At 37.7% G+C, this 12,623-nt stretch overlaps 1 protein-coding gene across 15 annotated transcripts in view; it reads left to right on the top strand.

Annotated features, from left to right (window-relative positions):
• The window catches only part of znf536 (zinc finger protein 536), a 597,614-nt gene that overhangs the window by 19,145 nt on the left and 565,846 nt on the right, over nt 1-12,623 (top strand). For 14 of the 15 annotated variants that reach the window (XM_072596176.1, XM_072596174.1, XM_072596187.1 and 11 more), the window contains one exon: nt 2,814-2,930. The exons of the other annotated variant lie outside the window; for it this stretch is intronic. The gene's annotated coding sequence lies outside the window, so the exon portion shown is untranslated. The remainder of the gene's footprint in view (nt 1-2,813; nt 2,931-12,623) is intronic. 15 annotated transcript variants of the gene reach the window in all.

Below are 12,623 nucleotides of genomic sequence, written 5' to 3'. Positions count from 1 at the left end.
ACACACATTTTCTGTGCAGTTAATGACAATCCCGAAATAAATTGCTGGATATGGTAAAGCCACCAGTTCTTTTCCATCGATTAACTGTAGCAAATTTGTTTTGGTGTTGCTGTTGATTGTGTGACACCTTGGATCAGAAATAAATATTGCACAGGAAAGATAAGAATAATTTTATTATTAATAATACTTATTCCAAATCCCATCACAATCCACCACATTTTTAAAGTATGGAAACTTCAATAACAATTAGCATTTATGTAATATCATTAATATAGGAATAAATACTTCAATGCAGTGTACTCAGAGAGAAAGTGACACCAAACCCAAGATGGAGTATTAGCCTGGATGATGAATAGTTCATCTAAAATAGAGCATTTTAAAGGATGTCCTGAAGGAAGAGAGAAAGGTGGTGTGCCAGAATGAAGGGAATTTAAGAGTTTAGAACTTGTACAGCTGAATGCATAGCACCAATGATTGGGTAAAAGTAGTGACTGAAACAAAAGAAACAGACTTTGAGGATTGCAAGCTTCTTGGTGGGATGTCGGGCAAAATAAATTTCATAGGTAAAGAGATGTGCAACCATTGAGAGATTTGAACTTGAGGATAAAAATTTTAAAATGAAATCATTGATGGATAAGAAACTACTATAGGTCAGTGAGCACTGGGAAATTGACAACTGGAACCTAGACTGTGTTAGAATACAAGCTTTAGAATTTGGATAAACTCAGGTTTATGGAGGGTAGAAAATGAGGGCCCAGCCTGCAGTAGTTGTGTTTCAGGGTAAGAAAAGCATGAATGAGGATATCTCATAGATGAGATAGGGCTGAAGATGACTGTGTTATCCAATTTTGTGATACTGTAGATTAAGAGTCAGAAGCACAATTCAAGGTCAAATCAGATGTTACGGTTGCAAATGGTTTGTTTCAGTCTGAGATAGTGACCAGTAAAAGGAGTGGGGGGTGGGGGTGGGGGGGGTGTGGAGGGGAGGTTGAATGGAGATGAAGGACAATGGCTTGTAATGAAATGGAAGGAATATAACAATCACATGGGACATTACTTCGTCTGGGAGATGGGATCCTGCTGGCAGAGCAGAAAGTCGCACAGACTCCAGAGTAGTAGAAGAGTGTTGGCTATTCTTATGTGATGAGGACAGGCTCTCTTTTATTTCACTCACTATTAATAGTATCTGTGGTCCTTGCAGGCACCCATCTTGGAAATGCTCTGTTCATGTGGCCAACTGTGATCTTCCTAAAAAAAAGAAGGCTGAACTACCCTGGTCATAGAAATTAATCTTGAACCATGCTCCAGTACAGTAAGATTACTCTCAATAAAAATAATGAGAGGCGACTATATTCTGGAATGCAAAGATATACTGCTCTTGGGTCATCCTTCTGGCCTTTTGTGGAATGTAACAGCGAAATATCTAGCCTTCCACTAGGTGGGTCCTTCCATGTTTCAATGCCACCAGCTTTCACTTGTTGGGGATCTGATGGCCCAGTTGCATAATCCCAAAAGGTCAGCTGCATGCATATTGTCCACAGCCTTTATCTGTTCATTCACAGGATGGGGCTGCCACTGGCTAAACTAGCATTTATTGCTTATCTCCAATTATAACGTGGAGATAGGTGGCGACCTGTCTTCTTGAAGTTTTGCAGCCCATATGTTGTAGGTACACCACAGTGCTGTAGGAAGGGATTTCAGGTTTTAAACATACTGGAGGAATGGCAATAGGGTTCCAAGTTAGGATTGTGAGTGTTTTGGAGAGTAATTGACAGGTGGCGACAATGGATTACAAGTTCCTATCGATTGACGTAGGTTCGCCATCTCATTGCTATTTGATAGCTGTTAATTCAACCACCCATTTCTACTGCTAGGATTACTGCTCATCTACATCTCTCCAATTCTATGGTGCTTTGTGCTATGATGCACTCTTCAATGTGTTGTGCTAAATTCTATCCAAAGTGACAGTAGAAAAATATGTTTATTGGGTAGCAAGTAGAATGCACAACTGCAATTGCAACTGTTGTGCTGCAAAAAGAAATCAAATTTAGGCACTTCTTTATTCTCTTGACTACTCAAATAATATACATTTTGCAAAATTTCAACTTTGTATTTTGTAAAGTATTTTTTTGAAATACATGAACTGCAGTTAAATTATACTGGCCTACAAAACGAAACAGTTTAAGGTTAAATGCAAGACTATTTTATAAAGTTCCTTACTATGTCCTTTGGATATTCAAAAACACTGAAGTGCATTTCTGTTTATTTTGTCGATGGTAATCATTCTGTGTACAGCAATATCCCATATGATATGAGTAATCAGTTAACTAGTTTTTCATTGTACATGAAATCAGGAAATTTACTTGCTCTTTGTCATATAGTTCAACAGTATGTTGTGTTTATAGCTCCAGAGGTAGGACCAAAATACAACACCGGCAACAATTCTACACTCACTGAAGGGTGTCAAATAAATTTTGTGCTTAATTCACAAATTGGGGCTTCAACCTTTCATATGGAGAGAATAGAGCAGGAAGCATACCATAATTTTCAAAGTGTCCTGGGTTTGTGTGAAATGTTTTTGCTTTCTGCAAATACTCAGAAAACTACTCTGCAATTAGGTGTGATAATTGATAACTGATCATATTACTAAATGAAATGGTTAATCTAATACAACCTAAGAGCCTTCATTGGTGAAATTATTGCTTAAGTTTGCGCAGTAAAATTCCTGGTCAGTGGACTTTATTATTGAATTAACAATAATTGTTTTGATATATTTTTTCTCCCTATTTTCTGCTATTTCTCTTCCATTGTAGGTTACCTGCTAAGACACATCACCATTGAGTTGTGGGACAATCTAGGATTTGAGTCTTGGCATAATCACCGTCAGAACTATTCTACTGTTGGCTGGCAAGACATATAATTCAACCACGGTGAGACAGCTGATGCTGTTTTAGTATTTATAAATTTATTGTCAAATCTTCAATGGAATTAGTGTGATGATGTTTGTGTATATTAATAGAATTTTCATATGCTGGGGAGGCTTGTAAAAATGAGGAGAGGTCTGATGTTTCGTATTCAATGGCATGTCACTCTCTGTTATTAATTCATGTGAGATTGAGCTTTGTCCTCACTTTTATAATCCTTACCGTCACTGAACCCCTCCCCCTCCCTTTCATCTTTCTTGAGGGACCAAAAAAGATAAAATGTAAGTCAAATATGCACTTTGGGCTGAAAGCTTTATGAGATCTCAAATTGGGTTAAGAAGATGGAGACAAGGTCCTCTTTCTCTCTCATATGTTAATCCTGATGTGTGATCCTCATTTGAAGTCTGATTGTCATCTGCAATTTCAAGAAAAGCAATTACATTGTTGAAGAGGCTGCATAACTCTGGTCATTATTCAGAGGTCAATGACCCAGGATTTAAACACAAGTGACACCACTGCCAAATATGCTGAATTTTCAATCTTGAGTAGTTGAAGAGTTTTCAATTTAGCATAAAACATACAATGTAAGCACAGCTGGCAGAGTGTAGCATCAGCTTCCAGCAGGACTTAAACCTGTGAGCACATTAGTGAAATGAATGTCTCGACTCATATATTGCAAGCTCACTTTGCTGTTCCATTTCAGTATACCAGAAATGAGTTTGAAATTGAGTTAGTTTGTTAAATTTCACCAAATTGCACTAGTGTGAGAGAGCTGATGCTTTGTGGTATTTTGAGTCTTGTTTATGCTGCATGTCACTTTTAACTTGTACTGGTAAAGGATATTACTTAAGAGATACAGAATTATTTTCAGTAAATATTTGAATGCATTGCAAAGGTTGCTCAGTTTAAAACTTTTGACAACATCTGCTTTTAAAGCTCACAACAAAGTTGTAGAGTTGTTTACGATTCCACAAATGGAACATGAAGCTTTACTTCAAAGTCAAAGATTGCAATATTTGGATGCTTAATACAATGGGTGTTATTATAATTCCAACATGATCCACTGGCCTTGAGGGCATGATGTCTTCATTCTATAGCAGTATGTTTTACTATTTGCATTATGTCACCACATTGAATCAGAAGGGTGGCTATTAATGATAGGAAATCTACTGATATGATAAATCAGGACTTCAACATACAAACCCTGTCCTTGTGAGCATTGTACAGCAAAAGCCATGCTGCTGCAGAAAAGGTGATCAGATCATTGGTGTGTTTAAGCAACACTTCGGAAGCCTAGATTACTCTGGAAGAGCCCTGTGCTACTTGGTAGAGGGCATATCAAAATTCAATGTGGTCTGCTGCATGCTTTACAACCTTACAATCACCAGGAAGCAAGCATCGCTGAAAGCTATATGACAACAAGCTGTGGAGAACAGAGAGAGGGAGAAGGCAATTTAGATATCTGTTATAGAGTCGTAGAGTCATACAACATGGAAACAGACCTTTTGGACCAACTAATCCAAGCCAACCATATTCCCAAATTAAAATAGTCCCTCTCATCTGTTTTTGGCCCATATCGCTCCCAACCTTTACTGTTCATGTACTTACTAAAATGTCCTTTAAATGTTGAATTTGTACCTGCAATTTCTCTGGCAATTCATACCACACTCTGTATAAAAGAAAGTTGCCCCTCACAATCTTTTCAAAACTTTCTCCTCTCACCTTAATAATATGCCCCCTAGTTTTGAACTCCCTCGCTCTCGGGAAAATACCCACGCTACCTTATCTATGCCGCTGATGATTATATAGATCTTTATAAGGTCACCCCTCAATTTGCTACATTCCAGCGAGAAAACTCCCAGCCTATTCAGCCTATTTTTATAACTCAAACTCTCCATTCCTTGCAACATCCTGGTAAATGTTTTCTGAACCCACTCCAATTTAATAATATGCTTCCTCTAGCCCTGCAACCAAACTGCACGCAGTACCCCAGAAGAAGCCTCAGCAACATCCTGTACAACCTGAACATAATGTCCCAATTTCTATACTTATAGGTCTGAGCAATGAAAGCAAGCAGACTAAATGCCTTCTTAGCCGTCCTGTCTACCTTTGATGCAAATTTCAAAGAATTGTATAACTGAACCATGAGGTCTCTCTGTTCTACAACACTACCCAGGGCCCTACCATTAACTCTATAAGTCCTGCCCTATACTAAAATGCAATACCTTGCATTCATCAAATTATACTCCACCAGCCCATTAACCAAATTGATCAAGATCACTTTGTAATTTTAGATAACTTTCTTCATTGTTCACGATATCAACAATTTTGAAGTCATCCTTAAACTTGCTAAACAGGCCTTCGATATTCTCATCCAAAACATTTACATGAATGAGAAACAAAAGTGGACCCACTATGGAACACTGCTGGTCACAGATCTTCACTCCAAAAAACAACCCTCCCCCTATGTCACCTACTGTCAAGTAATTCTGTATCCTATTGGTAAGCTCATCTTGAATCCCATGTGATCTAACTTTATTAATTAATACTAACTTTATTTATTATGCGGAACCTTGTCAAAGGCTTTATTAAGTTTACCATTTCTGCCCTCATCAATCTTTTTGGTTAATTTCTCAAAAAACGCAATCATGTTTGTGAGACATGATGTTCCATGCACAAACCTATATTCTGGCTGGTCTTTCTGTGATTGACTTATCTTCCTGTTGTATCAGTGAATGCAACTTCAATTTCCTATTCTCTAACAGTCATTCACTTTTACCTTTTCTCTGTTACTGACTCGCACAGTGGTGTTTTGAGCATAGTGGTGAATTATGGCCATAATGGAACTGGTCTTCTCCATGCTCCTTTCAAATTTTGCCAGGCCTGTCAATACACAAAGTATTTCAGTTTGTACCCATTCGCCTTATTATTATATACACTTATATTAAAGACTTACCTCAGATCTCTGCAGAAAACTTTACATCAGCTCACTCTCCTACAACCTAGTCTGAATGCAACCTCCTCATGCAGAATGTACAATCCCTTGCAGATCCTGTCTCCTGCACTCATATGAGGTCATTGGACTTGTTGTGGTACTGCCTCAGGGATAGATTCCTGATGTTAACATCTGTCAGTTTGTCAAGAGGGCTTTCTGCACTTCTCCATCTCCCTACTGCCCTGCCACACACCTCCCATAATGAATTGGTGAAGTGTCTCCTCACTTGCAATTCCAAGGCCTCCACTAAGCATCGGAAAATCCTGGTACCTGCTGTCTACTATGTTGTGTCATTTTTGCACCTTTCCCAGATGTGCTTTCCCAATGCTTTAACAACCCATTCCAGCCAGAGTGTGCCGGCTGACTTTGAGCTAGCTTACACTTGCATTGGCCTCCAGTGATTTTTGAGTCCCTGATCAGATGTGCAGCCACTCAACCGTGGACTTAGATTAGGTTGCAGGCTGCGAAGTTTAAATCTGGAGATGGTATCAGAAGCAACAGCAATTGGTTAATCAGACATCATGATCTACTGTCTGTTTTTGAATTTTCAAACTTTATGGTCATGATATCATTATTGTAACTCAGATCCATGCACAAGACCCTATTTAGGCATTTTGATTTTGAAGGGGAATATACCCGACAGCTCTTCTAGATGTACTTAAAGCAAATATACATAGTAGATTCAAGTGCATAACATAATTTAATCCATTTATAGCAATATCTCCTCCAGAATTTGCCATAACTTTGATAGTTAATAGCTTAATATCTGTTGGTAAAGCTAATTTGGAATGTTTATATGTGTTCATGTGCAATACAGGTACGTTGATGCATTTATATGTATGTTTCTGAATATAGATAGATTTTTGTTGGCCAGCAGTTAACATGTTTGAGGATTTCAATGAAGAATGGTACAGGTTTAAGTGTGTTATAAATCTCACTTAACAGAGTGAACGTCAATAGTTCCTAGCTGGGATTTTAGCTGAAGACCAACGCGTAAGCAAAATTCTCCCTCTTGGACAGAACAAACGTCTGGCACAACTGAGTTTGCACAGATGAATTTTATCAATTTCTGCATGGTCCAAAAAATAGCATCAATTGTATTGAAGGAGGAAGCAGCACCTCAGTCAGCTAGGCTTATAAGAATGGCTATGTTTTGGTTAAAAAAGGCAAAACATTTGAAGAAAATGGCTAGGAATGATACTCATTGCAACTGAGAGTGAACAATTACAGTTTTTTGAAGTGTGTAGCATTTATAGTGGACATAATTTCAATATGCAAGAGAATTACTGGTTTTGTTACAGGTTCATTACAATATGTTACAATTTTTATATTGGCTATGCATTCTTGTTTTTTACATGGCCTCATGGGCATTTGTTCTTTTTAATTATCTTGAGACCACAAAATAATGTTAGATGGCCTTCTTGTGTAATTGGATTAACCTGTCTAAATGTGCTAATAAACTAAAGTAATAATAATGAAAAAAGACCTCCACAACAACAAGTTACATTTTTGGTATATGATGCTATGGGGATAATAAACATTGAAATTAATCAAAGGTCAATAATTCTCCTTGAAGTCATCTGTTTGCATTCTGTGTGTAATATATACTGCCAATATTGCTTTTATTTTCATTTACTGCAAAAATGCAACTTTTTTTGTTTGAAATTTGGTTATGAATAATTTAAAATAACAACCAATAATACATGAAAGACAAAATTGCTCCCTTTTGAATTTGGACCTGTTTAATGAGTATGCTGAACTAATTGTAAGAAGAATGCTTGTTCTTTTGCACAGTTAGTACTGTGAACTACAATTGAAGTGTTCCCCCAATTTATTGAAATCACATTTTAAAATTTGTTTAAGCAAATGATCAATCATTCTCACTGAAAAAGCATGAAAATTTATGTGAATAGATAAAAGTTTTTGAAATCAAGGATATCTTACATCTGTGACTTCAGTTATATTTGTGTAATCTTACTGGATTATTGGTCACATAAAGTCATAGAGCTGTACAGCATGGAAAGAGACTCTTTGGTCCAACTTGTCCTTGCCGACCAGATATCCTAAATTAGTCAAGTCCAATTTGGCCCATATCCTTCTAAACCCTTCCTATTCATATACTCATCCAGATGTCTTTTAATTGTTGTAATTGTACCAGTCTCCACCACTTCCTCCAGCAGCTCATTCCATACACGTACCATCCTCTGTGTGAAAACGTTGCCCCTTAGGTCCGTTTTTATTTTTGCAGTCTCGTGTTAAACCAATACCCTTTAGTTTTGGACTCTGCTAATCTGGGGAAAAGGCCTTGGCTATTTACCCTATCCATGCACCTCATGATTTTATAAAACTATAAGGTCACCCCTCAGCCTCTGATGCTTGAGGGAAAACATCCTCAGATTATTCATCCTTTCCCTATAGCTCAAACCCTCCAACTCTGGCAATATCCTTGTAAACCTTTTCTGAAACCTTATAAGTTTCGCAACATCCTTTCTGTAGCAGAGAGACCAGAATTGAACACAGTATTCCAAAAGTGGCCTAACCAATGTCCTGTACAGCTGTAACATAACCTCCCAACTCCTATACTTAATGCACTGACCAATAAAGGAAAGCATACCAAATGCCTTTATCACTATCCTGTCCACCTGCGACTTTAGTTTCAAGGAACTATGAACCTGCACTGTCTGTTTGTTCAGCAATATTCCCCAGGACCTTACAATTAAGCGCATACATCATACCCTGATTTATCTTTCCAAAAATGCAGCACCTCACATTGATCTAAATTAAACTCCGTCTGCCACTCTTCAACTCATTGGACCATCTGATCAAGATCCCATTGTATTCTGAGGTAACCTTCTTGGCTGTTCACTGCACTTCATATTTTGGTGTCATCGGCAAACTTACTAACTGTACCTCCCTAAACATTGTGTCCATATGTGCCTGAAATTGGAAATGTCAATTCATCCACCTTCATAATTTTTCAAGATGCCTGTGCGGGAATGATAGGTAGTGGTCGGACTCCTGAGCCCGTCCACTCCAGGTTGGTGGCATCCTTTCTTCTCTCTCCTTTTCGTCTTCTATCTTTGTTCATCTCTGACGCTGGAATGGTGTCAGTGGGGCGGTGAATGCAGCATCAGCAGTGTGGATCGGGACCCCTGGTGGCAGTGCCAGTGCCTGGAAAGGGGACTTTGGTGGCAGTAGGCCCAGAGCCTGGGCTCTTGGCAGCAGCGATAGTGCCTGGAGCGGGGACTCTGGTAGCAGTAGGCCCAGAACACCTCACAGAAGCCATGGAACCATGTTTGAGATCCAGTTTGAACAGAAGGTGAACTCTATTTAAGTAATTTATTTATATTATTTTTATAACTGAAAATGGCAGCAGATTGTGGCAGCAAAGCACCCTTCACTGTATCTTCCTAGATATAGTTACAAATCACACAACACCAGGTTATAGTCCAACAGGTTTAATTGGAAACACTAGCTTTCGGAGTGGTGCTCCTTCATTAGGTGGTTGTGACAACCACCTGATGAAGGAGTGGCGCTCCGAAAACTAGTGCTTCCAATTAAATCTGTTGGACTATAACCTGGTGTTGTGTGATTTGTAACTTTGTACACCCCAGTCCAACACTGGCATCTCCAAATCATTCCTAAATATATGTGACAATAAAATCATTCATTCATTCATAATAGACTTTTAAAATGTGTAAGGGTAGACCAACATATTAAAGTGCAAAATAGATAGTTTATCACCTGTTTTCTGATACTACTTGTTTGTGTAAAAAATGCAGAGTAAGTTTACAATGAAAACAGTTTGTTGTACTTTATACATTTTTTGTTGTTGTGTAATTACAGAAACCTATTTCAAACTAAGTTGTAACAACATTGTCTAGCAATCATTTAGATTCCTCAGACAGCTTTATTTCTATTGGGATAAGATTTTGGTGTACTCGTTGAAAAATCTAATGTTGGTATACATGTCAGGAAACCTGACACTGCTATTCTTCTTGGAAGGTTACATAGCAGCATGCTTGTGTTACTGTGAGCTGATATATTTGTCAGGAGGTGTAATATTACTATTGGCTATCATATGATGTGATAAACATATATCTGTCAGATTATATAACTCTGGTGTACCTGTCAGGAAACGTAATACCAGTAAACTAATAGGAGTGCAGTGTACTTGTCAGACGTATGAGATTAGTATACTTGTCCGATGATGTGATAATGGCATGTGTTGCTGATATACATGTCAGGAGATATGAAACTTACTACTTTTGTCAAATGATTTGATACTGATGTACCTTTCATGGAAGATATGTTTGTGGAAACATTTCAACTTTCAAAAAGACAATGTGCTACTTGCAAATTATTGTTGAAGTAACTTTAGTTTTGTTAAATCTTAGATTTGTGGCTGAATATTTGCTACCATTTTGAAATTACATTTATGTCACAATCATGCAATTATTAGAGGTTCTATTCATTCTGCAATATCCACTAATTTGAGTTCTGTTATCATAAGAGATGTTCTGAAACTAAAATATAAGATTGTGTGGTCTTTCTGTTATTTCAGGGATCAAAGCTATTACACTTATGTAGTGTCTTAAAATTAATTCAAGATGCAGCAAAGACATGGAAAATAAAGGGTTGCTTTTGAAGTGAATCACTCTCATTGGAGGATCTAGGACTAGGGAACACAGATTAAAAGTAAACAGTCTCCCATTTAAGATGGAGATGTGGAATTTCTTCTCTTGGAGGCTTGTTTGTCTTTTAAATTTTCTTGTCCAGAGCGCAGTGTAGGTTGGCTCATTGAATACATTCCAGTCTCAGTTACACTTTTAATTGACAAGCAATTCAAGGGATATGGACTAGCCAGGAAAGGGACGGTAAGAGTATAATCAGATCAGCCGTGATCCTTTGAATAGTGGACCAGTGATGTGCAAAATGGCTTCTTCCTGCTTCTATTTCTTATGATCTTGTAATACAGTTCTGAAGAGAGAAAAGAAATCAACTTGTACAAAATTTGATCCCATAAACAATAAAGGACTTTCTCATTTATTGGTGGCGTTGACATTGGTAAGTGGATTGAAAGACCTCTCTGCTGTTCTTTTTGTGTCATGTGATATTTATCTATCCTTAATGTCCAACTAACCAGATAGAAGAGGCCTATGCTTTAAAACATATCAAAAATATGGTATCTCCAACATCCATGAGTCCCCGAGTACAATTTTGGATGAGGCTTAATGTTCAAGTAGTACTTTTACTTGCCTCACTGACATTATTTCATAAATGCACAGTAGTACAGAACTTAAGTATTGCTATGAGTGATGAAGAAATTGAAACTTTTTATCTTGCACAGATCAGAACTAGCACCCCTGAAATAGATTCAGTAAAAAGAGACACCATTTTATCCAACCTGAGAACAGGGTGTTGATTGTTTGGAGATGCAGTGGGAACAATTAACTCTCAATCTTAGTTTTCAGACCAGGCAGGTAAATTGGTTTTCTCTTAGCACTATCCAGATTATTTAATAAATATTTCCAGTGACAGAATTACATCCAAAAGAGGATGTACTTTTCTGAAGCTTGCAAATATGGGCTGATGCACATGAGAAGTATGCTGCCTGTTGTGAATGTTCAATGGGATGTGATGTTTGATATGGTATGCCAGTCATAGGGATGGCAAGACCTATATGTCTGGCATAATACCGGAGTAATCAAATTAAGGCTGACAATGGATTCTTAACTATTATCTACCAAAAGCCTATTTGATTGGTCAATATATAAGTTGAGATTTCTCCGGTCTTGTGCTGCAAAATCAATCTTATTGGCAACCTGGTAAAAATAGAGCTCTTGTCATTTGCTCAAAGTATAACCTTGCTGCTTTGAGCAGGCACATCAAAGCTATTCTGCATGATAATGATAATGCCAATCAAATCATCACTCATTGTATATTGCGAAAACTCATGCAAGTGTCTACGTCTGGAAATTTTAATCCAGAACGGTGTGTATTCCACCTCAGATCACCTGGAAGGGGACAATATCTCAAAAGTTTGAACTATAGGTGAAGCTAGCTGTCTCCCACTGCTACTGTGTAGCATATCCACAAGGAGTTTTCTCCACAAGAGACTACTGCCATCAAGCTAAAAATATGTTTTGCCTTCCGTGCAAATGAATAATGTGATAGGTGAGTTTCAGTGTTGGTGTTTAGGCCATACATCCCAAAAATACTACTAATGGTACTCATAACTTTACAAATTCCAATAATAATGACAGAGATGAGCTTCACAATAGTGTGGATACTTATGTCATACAAAATGTACAGTTTGTGAATCAGTTTGACTCCATTTATATCTTTCAGTAATATTAAGTGTCTTGACAGACAGCAGTGAGCAGCTACTCAAAGTCAGCAGCAGATAATCATAGTCACGCTGAAAGAATATCACAGACATAATTGCTACATGTACACCAAATGATAAGTTGATTATCAGTTCAAAACTCAATCAAAGTTAATCAAAATGTTTCTATGTAATGCAGAATGTAATTGTCCACTTGAATGATTTCCCATATTGATGCCATAAATGGATTAGTTATCATCTGGTCACCATAGGAGGACACTGGTATTGTGGTAATGTCACTGGACTGGGTAATCAGCAGACACTGTGGTCTTGAGTTCAAATACCACCAGGGTAGCTGGAATACAAGTTCAGTACA

This window comes from Chiloscyllium punctatum, chromosome 26 (assembly GCF_047496795.1).
Source record: "Chiloscyllium punctatum isolate Juve2018m chromosome 26, sChiPun1.3, whole genome shotgun sequence".
NCBI lineage: Eukaryota > Metazoa > Chordata > Chondrichthyes > Orectolobiformes > Hemiscylliidae > Chiloscyllium > Chiloscyllium punctatum.
The sequence above is the reverse complement of the archived record's forward strand: the minus strand, read 5'-3'. Positions and strand labels throughout refer to the sequence as shown.